The sequence below is a fragment of the Mustela nivalis genome, assembly GCF_964662115.1.
Source record: "Mustela nivalis genome assembly, chromosome: 1".
In the NCBI taxonomy this organism is placed as follows: domain Eukaryota; kingdom Metazoa; phylum Chordata; class Mammalia; order Carnivora; family Mustelidae; genus Mustela; species Mustela nivalis.
In genome coordinates, this window is record NC_139020.1 from 179,892,286 (window position 1) to 179,904,381 (window position 12,096).

Consider the following 12,096-nt stretch of genomic DNA (forward strand, 5'->3'; position numbering starts at 1 on the left):
GACAAGCAAAATTTGGTCTTCAGTGGAGTATTCTTCAGCCATAAAGAGGAATGAACTTCTGATACATGTTACAATATGGATGAACCTTGGAAACATTATGCTAAGTGACACCAAAGGACCAACATTACACAATTTAACTTACATGAATTATCTGGAATAGGAAAATTCATAGAACAAGTAGAAATTATCAGGAGCTGGGATGAGGGAGGAATAGGGGGCTAGTGATTAATGGCTACTGTTTGGGGTGCTGGAAAAATTCTGGAGACAGACATTGGTGATGGTTGCAAAACATTGTCACTGTAATTAATGCTAGAGAATTGTATACCTAAAAATGACAAAAATGGCAGATTTATGTCCTGTTTTATCAGAATTTTTAAAACTTGAAAGAAAAAAACAAATGAACAAAACAAAAATAAAAGCAGGCACACAGGGGTGCCTGCATGGCTCAGGGGGTTAAAGCCTCTGCCTTTGGCTCAGGTCATGATCCTGGAGTCCTGGGATCGAGCCCCGCATCGGGCTCTCTGCTCAGCGGGGAGCCTGCTTCCCTCTCTCTCTCTCTGCCTGCCTCTCTGTCTGCTTGTGATCTCTGTCTGTCAAATAAATAAATAAAATCTTAAAAAAAAAAAAAAGCAGGCGTGCACACACACACACACACGTGCACACACCTCCACGGGTACAATATAGTCTGGAAAGATACCTGCAGATTTTGATGGCGGTTGTCTAACAGATGAAATGAGTAAGCAGAGCAGGAGAGAAGATGACTTTGTCCCATATATTTGTGAATTTTTTGCATTTTTCACAGGAAGCGTATATTTTAACATTTTTTGAATTAGAGGGGTTTTTTTTTAAGTCATCCTGACCTGTGGTAAAACCATGGAATGATACAACTTTCCAGTCTGCCGCCAGAACAATCCTGAAAGGTCTGTTTACAATTGAACATGTTCACATCTAATATCCTTCTGCAATGTTTAACCTGGAGTGCGAATTTAATTACAATTTAAAATGCAAAATCATTTTCCTTTTCTAGATTAAATGATATCTTGTGCAAAACAGGCTCTTGATATAGAAAGAATTTGGTCTTATCCCTCCCTCAATGAAGACAGACTCTATCTCATAACTTCCTGCAAAGCAAGATACTTGTATTTCTGGGTATATATCCCCTTTGCGGGTAAAGCATCTAAGGCATGTTGGCTATAAAAAATGAGCCTCAATATCAGAACATCCATAAATTTTTATGCATAACAAATTTTTTTAAAACCCTAATAAAATTCCATAAAAATAGCATTTTAATGGGTTCCCCATTTTCCAAAATGTTTAAACCCTATCCCATGGTCATAAGTTTATATAAGTAGAGAGGATATATGGAAGGGTGCACACCCCAGGCTATTCAGGTTGGTGGCCTCAAGGAGACGATCTCATGGATGGTGTCACATGAGAGTTGATTCTTTATATACCTACGATTGTTTAATTGTTACAACTGAGGGCTTTCCTTAGTAGATTCCTGAAGGTATAAATGGCCAACCATAAACTGCGCATACTCAGAGTATAAAATTTCAGGGGTGCTTGGTGGGTCCGTCAGTAGAGCATGCAACTCTTGATCTCAGGGTCGTGAGTTTGAGCCCCAGGTTGAATGTAGAGTTTACTTTAAAAAATAAAGAAATAAAAATAAAGTGCAGAATTTGAGGGAAAAAAAATGATGTAACTATCTCAGGAGAGGGATGTTCACTAAATTTATTGTGGTAATACTTTTACAATATGTTTATGTCAAGTGATTATGCTGTACATCTTAAACTTATACAGAGCTGTGTGTCACTTGTATCTCAAGAAAACAAAAAAAATGTACACACACACACATACACATACACAACACAATGGAATATTACTCAGCCATCAAAAAGAATGAACGCTTGCCATTTGCAATGACGTGGATGGAGCTAGAGTGTATTATACCAAGCAAAATAAGTCAGTCAGACAAAGACATGCCACATGATTTCACTGATGTGGAATTTAAGAAACAAAACAGGTGATTGTAGAGGAAGTGGGGGAAAAAAAGAGAAAGGGAGGCAAACCATGGGAGATTCTTATCTATAGAGAATAAAAATTGAGGGTTGCTGGAGGGGAGGTGGGTAGGGGATGGGCTAGATGGGTGGTGGAGAGTAAGGAGGACACTTGTGATGAGCACTGGGTGTTGTATGGAAGTGATGAATTATTTAATTCTTCTTCTGAAACCAATATTACATTATATGCTGACTAGAATTTAAATAAAAATTTGAAACAAACAAAAAAAAGAAAACAAAAAGGCAAAAAGAGGGAAAGGAGAGCAGTGAAAATCATGAAATATTTTCAAGTATCATTAAGAAAGAGGATCCTCTGAGAACCGTGTCTTACCTTCTGTTGCACGTTCAGCCCTGTTTTGGCAATAACATGAAGCAACACCTTAGAGCTGAAAAGCCAAAAAAAAAAAAGTAAAGTGGACAGTTTGATAAGTTTTGATGTTTATACTCATGAACCCATCACCATAATCAAATTAATGAAAACATCCATCATTCCCAAAAGTCTCCTCATGCACCTTTGTAATCCCCCCTTCCTAGCATACCTACACTCCATCACCCCAGGCAGCCACTGATCTTGTTTCTATCATTGTATATTAGTTTGCATTTCCTACAGTTTTATGTAAATGAAATCCTACACTGCGAATCGTTTGTCTGGCATCTTCCAGTCAGCATCATTATTTTGAAATTTGTCCAAGCTCTAGGATTGTGGATGTTCCTTTCCTTTTTATGGTTGAGTTGAATTCCATTATAGAAATAACCCCGATTTGCTTAATTGTTCGCCATTGGTGGACATTTGAGTTGTTTCTAGTTTTTTACTATTACAAATAATGCCACTATGAATATTCATGTATAAATCCTTATGTGGATATATGCTTTCGCTTCTTTGGAATGGCTGGATCCTACGGTAGGTATGTTTAACTTTTCAAGAAATCGCCAAACTGCTTTCTAAAATGGTTGTACAGTATTATATCCCACCTGTACTGAAAGAGTTCCAGTTCCTTCACATTCTTATCAGTACTTGGTATGACCAGTCTTGTTCCATTTTATCCAATCAAATAGGTATGTACTGACAACTCGTTGCGGTTTTAACTTGCTTCCTGAAAGACAGCTGATAAATATCTTTTCGTAGTCTAACTTTCCATCTATATATCTTCTCAGCGAACTGTCTGATTCAGTCTTTTGTGCATTTTTTAAAAATTGGGTGTTTTGTTTTCTTATTGAATTTTGAGAGCTCTTTATATATTCTGGATGCAAGTCCTTTCTCAGATATATGTGTTGCAAATACTTTCCCCCAGTGTCTACCTTATTTTTTCTTTTCCTCAATGTTGTCTTTTGAAAGGCAAAGGTTTTTATTTATTATTATTATTATTAAAGATTTTATTTTATTTGAGAAAGAGAATATGAGTAGGGATTGGGGGGACAGAGGGAGCCCACTGAGCAGGGAGCCTAATCAGACTCAATCCCAGGATCCTGAGATCATGACCTGAGCCAAAGGCAGATGCTTAACCGACTGAGCCATCCAGGCGCCTCCAAGGGCAGAGGTTTTTAATAAGTTTAATTTGTTTTAATTTTAGTTATTACAATGAGAGACATTTACAAATATTTGTCAGCCCTAGTAATTTTTACATTTAGATACTCACTCTACATGATATCAAGCATATTAAAACACACATATCCCACAGTAAAGAAAATTTTTTGCTCTCTTCCTTTTTTAAAAACTTTTTAATTCTGATTTTGAAATTATTTGTTTTATGAAACTCATCTAAGTGTATTATTGGCTGTAATTCTTCAAGACTCATCCTGTATCCTTGATAATTCATGCCAAGTAAAAAATGTAAATTGAAATTATTCTAAACCATAATGTGATTTAATATAAACTGTAATTAATTTATCAACTAACAAAATTTGACAATATGTTAATTTTTGTAATTTTGTATTAATACAAAATTTAATTTAACTTAAATATTTGTTACTTTAGATTGAGTAGGTATTTTTCTTGTATTTAGAAGCCACTAAGTTTGTTTGCTTGTTTTTTAGCTCTAGAATAATCTTTCTAGGCTCCTGGAAAATGTGTAGCTTCTAGACTTCGGATAAAACAGACTGGTTAAATTACACCTAAGGAAAAATATAATAATTAATAAATTAAAAAATAGAAAACAGACACAAGTTCTTTTTTTCCTTTCAAAGCAAGAAATAACTTTAAAATCATCAAAGGTGTGTATGAATATAGAAACATCTAAATGTCAGATGAATGGTAGAGATAAAAATATGTGCCCTTCCTACAGAAGTCTGCTTTAGAACCACTTAAAAATGATAAATACTCAACATCACTGATTATTAGGAAAATGCAAATCAAATCCCACAATAAGATACCACTTCACATCCATTAGGATGGCTACTGTGTGCGTGTATGTGTGTGTGTGTATTTCTAATAAGTGTTGGTGAGACTAGTCAGAAATTGGAATCCTGTGCACTGTTGGTGTAATGGTGTTTAATGTAAAATGGTGCAGCCCCTATGGAAAACAGTGTGGTGATTCTTCAAAAAATTAAACTAGAACCATATGATCTAACACTTCTACCCGTGGGTGTATATGTAAAAGTATTGTAAGCAAAGACTTCTTGAACAGATATTTATACACCAATGTCGATAGCATTATTCACAGTAAACACTGGTAGAAACAAGCCAAACATCCATTGATAGGTGACTTGATAAACAAAATGTGGTATGTGCATATATCCATACTAATGGAATATTAGTCAGGAACCAGAAGGAATGAAATTCTGACACATGGTACAGTATGGAAGAACCTTGAAGACTTCTGCTAAGTGAAATAAACCAGACACGGTCTGACATATATCGTATGATTCCATTTATATGAGGTTGCTAGAGTTGTCAAACTCTAGGTAGAATGATGGTTGCTGGGGGCTGGAGGAAATGAAGAGTCACGGCTTAGTGGATACGGAGTGTCATTTTGTGATGATGAAAATGTTCTGGAGAGGGATGGTGGAGTTGATTGCCCAACCTCATAAATGCACTTAATCCACAAAACTGTACACTTAAAAATGGTTCAAAGGGTAAGTTTTATCCTATGTATATAGTTTTGCTGCAACTGTAAAAAACATTAAGAGGAAACATTTCCCAGTATTTCCAAATTTAAAAACTTAATAGCTAGAATATCACCCTAATACATTTTAGTGATAGCCCAAATTTCTTAATGGTCTCATGGCCCAAAATGAAAGAACAATATTTTTAAGGGGAAAAAAATTACTTTCCTTTTAAAGGATGCTTCATACTTTTGACTTTAGTAGCTCGAATTCAGAAACACAAATTGCTAACTAACTGCCCGGCACTCTTTTAAGACTTTATATGTATTGACGCATCTAATCTTCAAAGACTCGGATAGACTGTTATTTCCAGTTCAGAGATGAGAAAGAACATTGAGAACAGAGAAGTTATGTAACATGCTCAAGGTTATACAGCTGGTGAGAGGTAGTGACACCAGAAATATGGCTTCAGAGCTCACAATGTGTTTTCCTACCTACTAATTATAAAGAGCTATAGTATCAGGAGAGTGGTCTATAAACTGCATGATAGTTTCTAGAATTTCTACTGGATAGCTACACCTGAAAAATTTGAGTGTATTGATGCTCTAGTAGCTTCAGCAAAAGCTTTTGACTTAAAATATGTAAATATTTTATCTCCAATTGTAAAAGATCCTTTACCGTGTCCACAGCTTTTTACTAGTGACAGTGTTGGAGGAGATGCAAGAGCATGCTATACATAAAAACGTAAGTTTTCGAGACTTTATCAGGCAAAAGCTCTGGAAAGGAAATCTCCATATTGGAAGGAAAAATGACCTTATATTCTTTCCTTCCCCCTAAGATTCAGGTCTCTCGAATTGTTAGGTTAATTTTAAAAATAATCATGTCTATGTTCAAGTAAATTTAGGAAAAGCTGGATTAAAAGGAGTTAGAATTTCTAGACTGCGGGACTTCTTAGGGGCTTAAAATACTAACAAATATTGTAAATTCCCAAGAAAGGGAAATCATATGTATAATATATTAAATAATATGTGAGTATAAATTATATAATAAACAGTTGTTTCCCAGAGTTCTTTTACCACTACTTCTCTCATGGAAAATCATGAGCCCTGAGTGCTTCCAACACTTTGGGGCGTCTTGGACATACTAGGGATTTTCCAAATCTACCACCAGGGGGCAGTTCCCCTCCACTTATATGTGGAGAAACCTTAACCAAAACTTTATTTTCCCTCAGCACACATGAGACAGGCTGACATTTTCCAAGCAGACTTTGCTAAAGATTTTCAAGCGATGAAGAAAAGAAATAAGAAAAATAAGAAACCCAAGAAATAGTAATTCCTGAATAAATAGCAAATCTGCAAAACTCTCCTTCCTGAGCCAATATGGAATACAAATTCTCAGCCATATTGCTCGCCTTTTTTCCCTCCTGTTTCTCAGCCAAGTGATTGTTCTGTCATCTGGACCTCCCAAGAGCATCTGTGGGTTTATCATCTCACGACTGAGGATAAATCCCATGGACCCTTGGGTTTTTACAGCTCAAATTATTTCTAAGTTTAAAGTCTCAGGTCTGCACTGTGATCTTTTCTCTCAGACTTGGTTGGCAGCTCTGAGGTACCTCTGTGGTAAGGAACAGATATGGTAGTTCCATGAATGTTCTAGTCATGACTAAATGTGCAGTAAATGGGTCACCCTCATGTCCCTTGCCAGGGCAGACATTATTAATCAGCAAAGCATGTTTTCTTTGTAGAACTCAGAACACGTCTCACAGCCCTTCCTGACACTGGGCTCCAGGCAGGCATTTTTTTTTTTTTAAGATTTTATTTATTTATTTGACAGAGAGAGAGAACATGAGCAGGGTGAATGGCAGGCAGAGGGAGAAGCAGGCTCCCCACAGAACAAGGAGCCCCAACTCAGGACTTGATCCTGGAACCCTGGGATCATGACCGGAACTGAAGGCAACTGCTCAACTGACTGACCCACCCAGGTGCACCTCCAGGTAAACATTACTACCATTGGATGGCTGGTAATGTGAGTAGGAAAATTCTCTCATCCAAGCCTAGAATATAAATTCCACCCCCTTCTGGAACCTCCTATGGCAACTCTCTTAAGCAATCTCCAGGAACCTTTACCCCAAACGCACACACACACACAGGTTTGTGGGTTGAGCCTCTGTCTTCAGCTCAGGTCTTGATCTCAGGGTCCTGGGATCAAGCCCCGAGTCGGGCTCTCTGCTCAGCAAGGAGCCTGCTTCCCCCCTCTCTCTGCCTGCCTCTCTGTGTACTTGTGATTTCTCTCTCTGTCAAATGAATAAAATAAAATCTTTTTTTTTTTTTTAGTCTATTTTAGATCCCCAATAAGGAAAGTCTCTATTATAGGCCCATCGGAGCCTAATCCATACCTTATGTATAGTGCCCTACACAAATACACACCTTATTGGAAGAAAAGGGTTGTTGCATCCCAGTATGTTCCAGAGACTCCAAACTTGGCCCACTCTGTTGTTTAACTTATGATTGGTATTGATATCATGTGCTTATGCCCCATTTTGATTAGCATGTCCTTGGAGCTGCCTTTGTATGAGCTGCTCAGGAAACAGCCTGTGCTCTCTGCAGAATTTCAGCGACTATCAGGCATAAAGAGGCCTTACCTGTTACAGGAGGCTTTGAAGATAATTGTCATGTGACAGGTGTTTTTTTTTTCTTTCTTTCCTTTTCTTCTAACGCTGAAAGCTTATTTTAGCATTCAAGAATAAGAGGAGTAATACAAGGCGCCTGGGTAGCTCAGTTAAGCTTCTGCCTCAGCTCAGCTCCTGATTCTGGGATTGAGCCCCACATCTGGCTCCCTGCTCAGTAGGGACTGTCTGTCCTTCTCCCCTGTTCCCCACCCTCCAGCTCATGCTCTCTCACACTCACTCTCTCAAATAAATAAATTTAAAAAAAAAAAAAAGGAGTAGTGCGATATAGACAGTAAACGTGAACTCAATGGTTGGATGGGGTTCTACTCTTTACTGCACACTTAATTTTTTTAGAGCTTTTGGTGAGTTACTACCTCACACCTCCAAGCCTTCTGAAAAATAAGGTCAATAATAATACCTGTCTTTCTGTGGCTCATTTGTAAAATAAATGTTATTGTGTCTCTAGTTTGTAGCAAGGACAAGCAGCATTTAATGGAATGAGACATGTAACTAATTCGCCTACAGTATTGTGACTCCTTTGTTGTTGTTGTTGTTGTTGTTGTTGTTACTCCTTTTTTAAAGTACTGATGTTTCAGCAGAAGCTGAAGGGGCAAAAGGAAGCCAAGGCTCTTGAATTCCAAATCGAGTAGACATGAAATTTAGTTGGTAGACCAGCAGTCAGGATTTCATTTTCATAAATTGTGCCCGCGGGGTGAACTTCCCCCAGCGGCCACTGGGGTGTGCTGTGGGAACAGAGTTACTGCAGGACAGCCACAGCAGGTTTGGGCCACCAGGTCCTGCTTCCCCTCAGGGGTGTGGGGCTCAACTGGGTGAGCAGCAAGTTCACCCGTGCTGCGAATTCTCTGGCTTCTCTTTCCTGTTAAGTTTAACTCCATCCACTTTCTAAGGACAGCAGAAGGAATTCATGTGTGCCAGACATCCTCTCTGAGTTATAGGCTTTTCAAAGAAAACGATGTGCTTGAGGAAGCATGAGGCAGCAGCGACACTGATGCATTGGGTAATTGTTAAGAAAACGTTATGGAAATACTATAAATGGAATATTAATTGCTGAAGAGAGATAATAACACTGCGGAAAGCAAGACAAGGGAATCTTGGGAAGCACTAGCGTGTCTGCCACCTTCCTATTGTCGGAAGTTCCAGCCTGACCACAGTGGCTAAGTTCTAATTAACAAATGGTGAAGTTCTATTGACAGCATTTATGACTTTTTCAATATTGCTTTTATTTGGTTTGTGATTTTGAATCTCGTGTTTATTCTTTTAGCCTTGCCTCTTGATATATGCTTCAAAAATCAACCCAAGCCACCTGAGCAAATTTCAATTCATCTTTTGATGTTCAAAAGAAAGAACTGGGGGTGCCTGGGTGACTCAGTGGGTTAAAGCCTCTGCCTTCAGCTCAGGTCATGATCTCAGCATCCTGGGATCGAGCCCCGCATTGGGCTCTCTGCTTAGCAGGGAGTCTGCTTCCTCCTCTCTCTCTCTCTGCCTGCCTTTCTGCCTGTTTGTGATCTCTGTCTGTCAAATAAATAAATAATTTTTTAAATAAATAAATAAATAAAGAACTGGGTCTTATTCTAAATACGAATTTCCATGTTAAGATTTAAGTTAGTCAACATCCGTCTTATGGCAATTCATTTGTCTTATAAAATAATTCCACTTCTGACATTTTGATAAGAGAAATATTCTTATCTTGTTTAATATTTATTCTTATCAGTGACATGGAGGATTTTTTTCCTTCTGTTTATTAGCCATTTATATATCTGAGGAAAATTGCCCATTACCATCCTCCTTTTTCATCCATTTGTTCATTACATTAATAGATCAAGAAGGAGGGGCACTTGGGTGGCTCAGTGGGTTGAAGCCTCTGCCTTCAGCTCAGGTCATGATCCCAGGGTCCTGGGATCGAGCCCCGCATTGGGCTCTCTGTTCAGCGGGGAGCCTGCTTCTTCCCTACTCTCTCTGCCTGCCTCTCTGTCTACTTGTGATCTCTGTCTGTCAAATAAATAAAATATTTTTTAAAAAATAGATCAAGAAGGAAATCATTGATTCGGGGGTGACAGACCAAAGTACAAGCAAATGGGTGTTAATAATACAATCTAGATCACAAAGCCGTTGCAAACCATTGGAGAAGGTAAATTCTCAGCTCCTGCCTAGTCTTTAAAGTTATGTGTTTTGTTTTGACGTCTCCCTCTTGGACTCAGTCTGGAGCCCACAGATGGCTGGTTTGTCTTTCTGAGGTGCGTATGGTCTCTGTGAGCCCTGTGGCAGGTTGCAGAGTGCTGGGAGAGAGAGGAGATCTCTGCAGTCCATGCAGAGCCCATGGAAGAAGTGGGCGGGGCTGCCTGACAGTCCTCCTTGAGAGAAGACAGCGGGGGCATTTGTCCGTGAAGGAAGAGGGCTCCCCAAGAAAGGGAGCTGCATGGTTCCTCCACCAGTCTGGTCAGTCATTGACTGAATCATATTCATTTCTCTATCTTTCATTCTGGGCAAATGTTGGTTGGGATGACGGGAGAATAAGGTACCAGTGACTCGGTCTGCCAAAATATTCACAGGGCGCCTGGCTGGCTCAGTCAGGTAAGCATCTGCCTTTGGCTCAGGTTGTGATCCCAAGGTCCTGGAATTGAGCCCCACGTCGGGCTCCCTGTTCAGTGGGGAGTCTCCTTCTCCCTCTCCTGTTGCCTCTCCCCAGGCTTGTGCTCTCTCTCTGTCTCTCTCTCTCTCTCTGTCAAGTAAATAAATAAAATCTTACCCCAAAAATCAGTCAGGTCATTGAGTCCTTTTACAGAGAAAAGCTTTGTGATATAAAACATTGTGATATACGATTCACAGACGACCTGTATCCCTGGGACTAATAATACATTATATGTTAATAAAAATTTTTTTGAAACTTTAAAAAATTGTATAATAACAAAGGTGCTTATTAATGCAGTAAAGAGCAAAGTCGGGTGTACCATAATTTCAATCTAGTCAGGACTATGAACAGTATTTGGGGATATAGGCAGTTGTGGTAATGTGATAGAAGATTATCTGCGATTTCTCTTGAGACTGAGTGACCCGTTTGGCTAATATTTCTGTAGTTGGTTACTTATATTCAGAACTGAAAGAATACTGATTTTTAAGTAGAAGTGAGTGAAAAAAATATATATTTTTAAAGATTTAATTTTGACACTTATCCATGTTCCATTCTTGAATTCCATACAAGGATCCCCTGGAAGTCAGGGACCCCTGACTGACATCCCTTGGTCTCTGGCCAGTGGAGGCAAAACGCTAACTACACAGGGACATGGAGGAATTGTTTGAGGTGATAGAACTGTTCAATCTTGACTGTGATGGTGGTTAAGTTACTCAAAAATGAGGAATTTCACATATGAAAGTTAGAACTGAAAGAGAGGGAGGGGGGAGAGAAACGAACAGAAAGGAAGATGAGTTATGGGTTGCATATTGCAGCTAACAGAAGTAGCCCCTGTAAACTAGTTCCTTGTGTGTCAGAGCTGGGTTTCTTCACAGTCATCCAGTGCTTTCTGGAGAGTCAGGGTAGGAGTGGTGAGGGGAAAAAGGACCCTGGAACAAGACATTTTAGGTTTAAATCCCGGCTCTGCGAGATATTTGCTGGAACCCAGAGCGAGTCACATGACCTCTCTCTGTCTGTTTTATCATCTTAAAATGAATATGGCAATAATCGTCCCTACTTCATAGGATTATTTGGGGATTAAATGGGTTAATATATTTAAAGTTGATAATTAAAATAGTGCCTGGCATCTAGTAAGCACCGTCATGTCATTTAATATTTAGAAATGCTTGCGGGAGAAGCCAAGGTCATGACAAAGAGCTCAGTCAATGTCGGTGATGGCATCGGCAATCACAGAAAGACTGTTTGGTCAGGAGAAGTTCATCATTAACAAAAAGACTATGTTTATGTGTCCCTAAAACACATCAACTTACTTGTTACTAATCTTCTAAATGCATGTGAAACTTTTTTTTTTTTTTCTTTTTTGGCTCTGCCTACACCTCACTTCTCAGTTGTATCAACTCCCAACATCCTCTTCCTTTTCCAAATCACTTCCCCTGCTGGACCACCTCACATGATGTGTTTCCAGAGGACAAAGCCAGGGCCTTTTATGCAACGTTTGCAAATGAAAATCACACCTATAGTAAAGGGGCCAGTTCTCTTATAAGACCCTGGTTGACTTTACCATGAATATATAGGTTGAGGTTATTCATTATGACTGATATTTAATATCATTCAGATCGTCTACAAAACGGTGTTGAATATTTACAACATGGCAAAATGTTCACATGCCAAGTTTCCAA

General features: G+C 38.9%; 1 protein-coding gene across 2 annotated transcripts in view; it reads left to right on the top strand.

Annotated features, from left to right (window-relative positions):
* FRMD4B (FERM domain containing 4B) overlaps positions 1 to 12,096 on the top strand; it is a 323,042-nt gene that overhangs the window by 102,634 nt on the left and 208,312 nt on the right. The gene's annotated exons all lie outside the window — the stretch shown is intronic.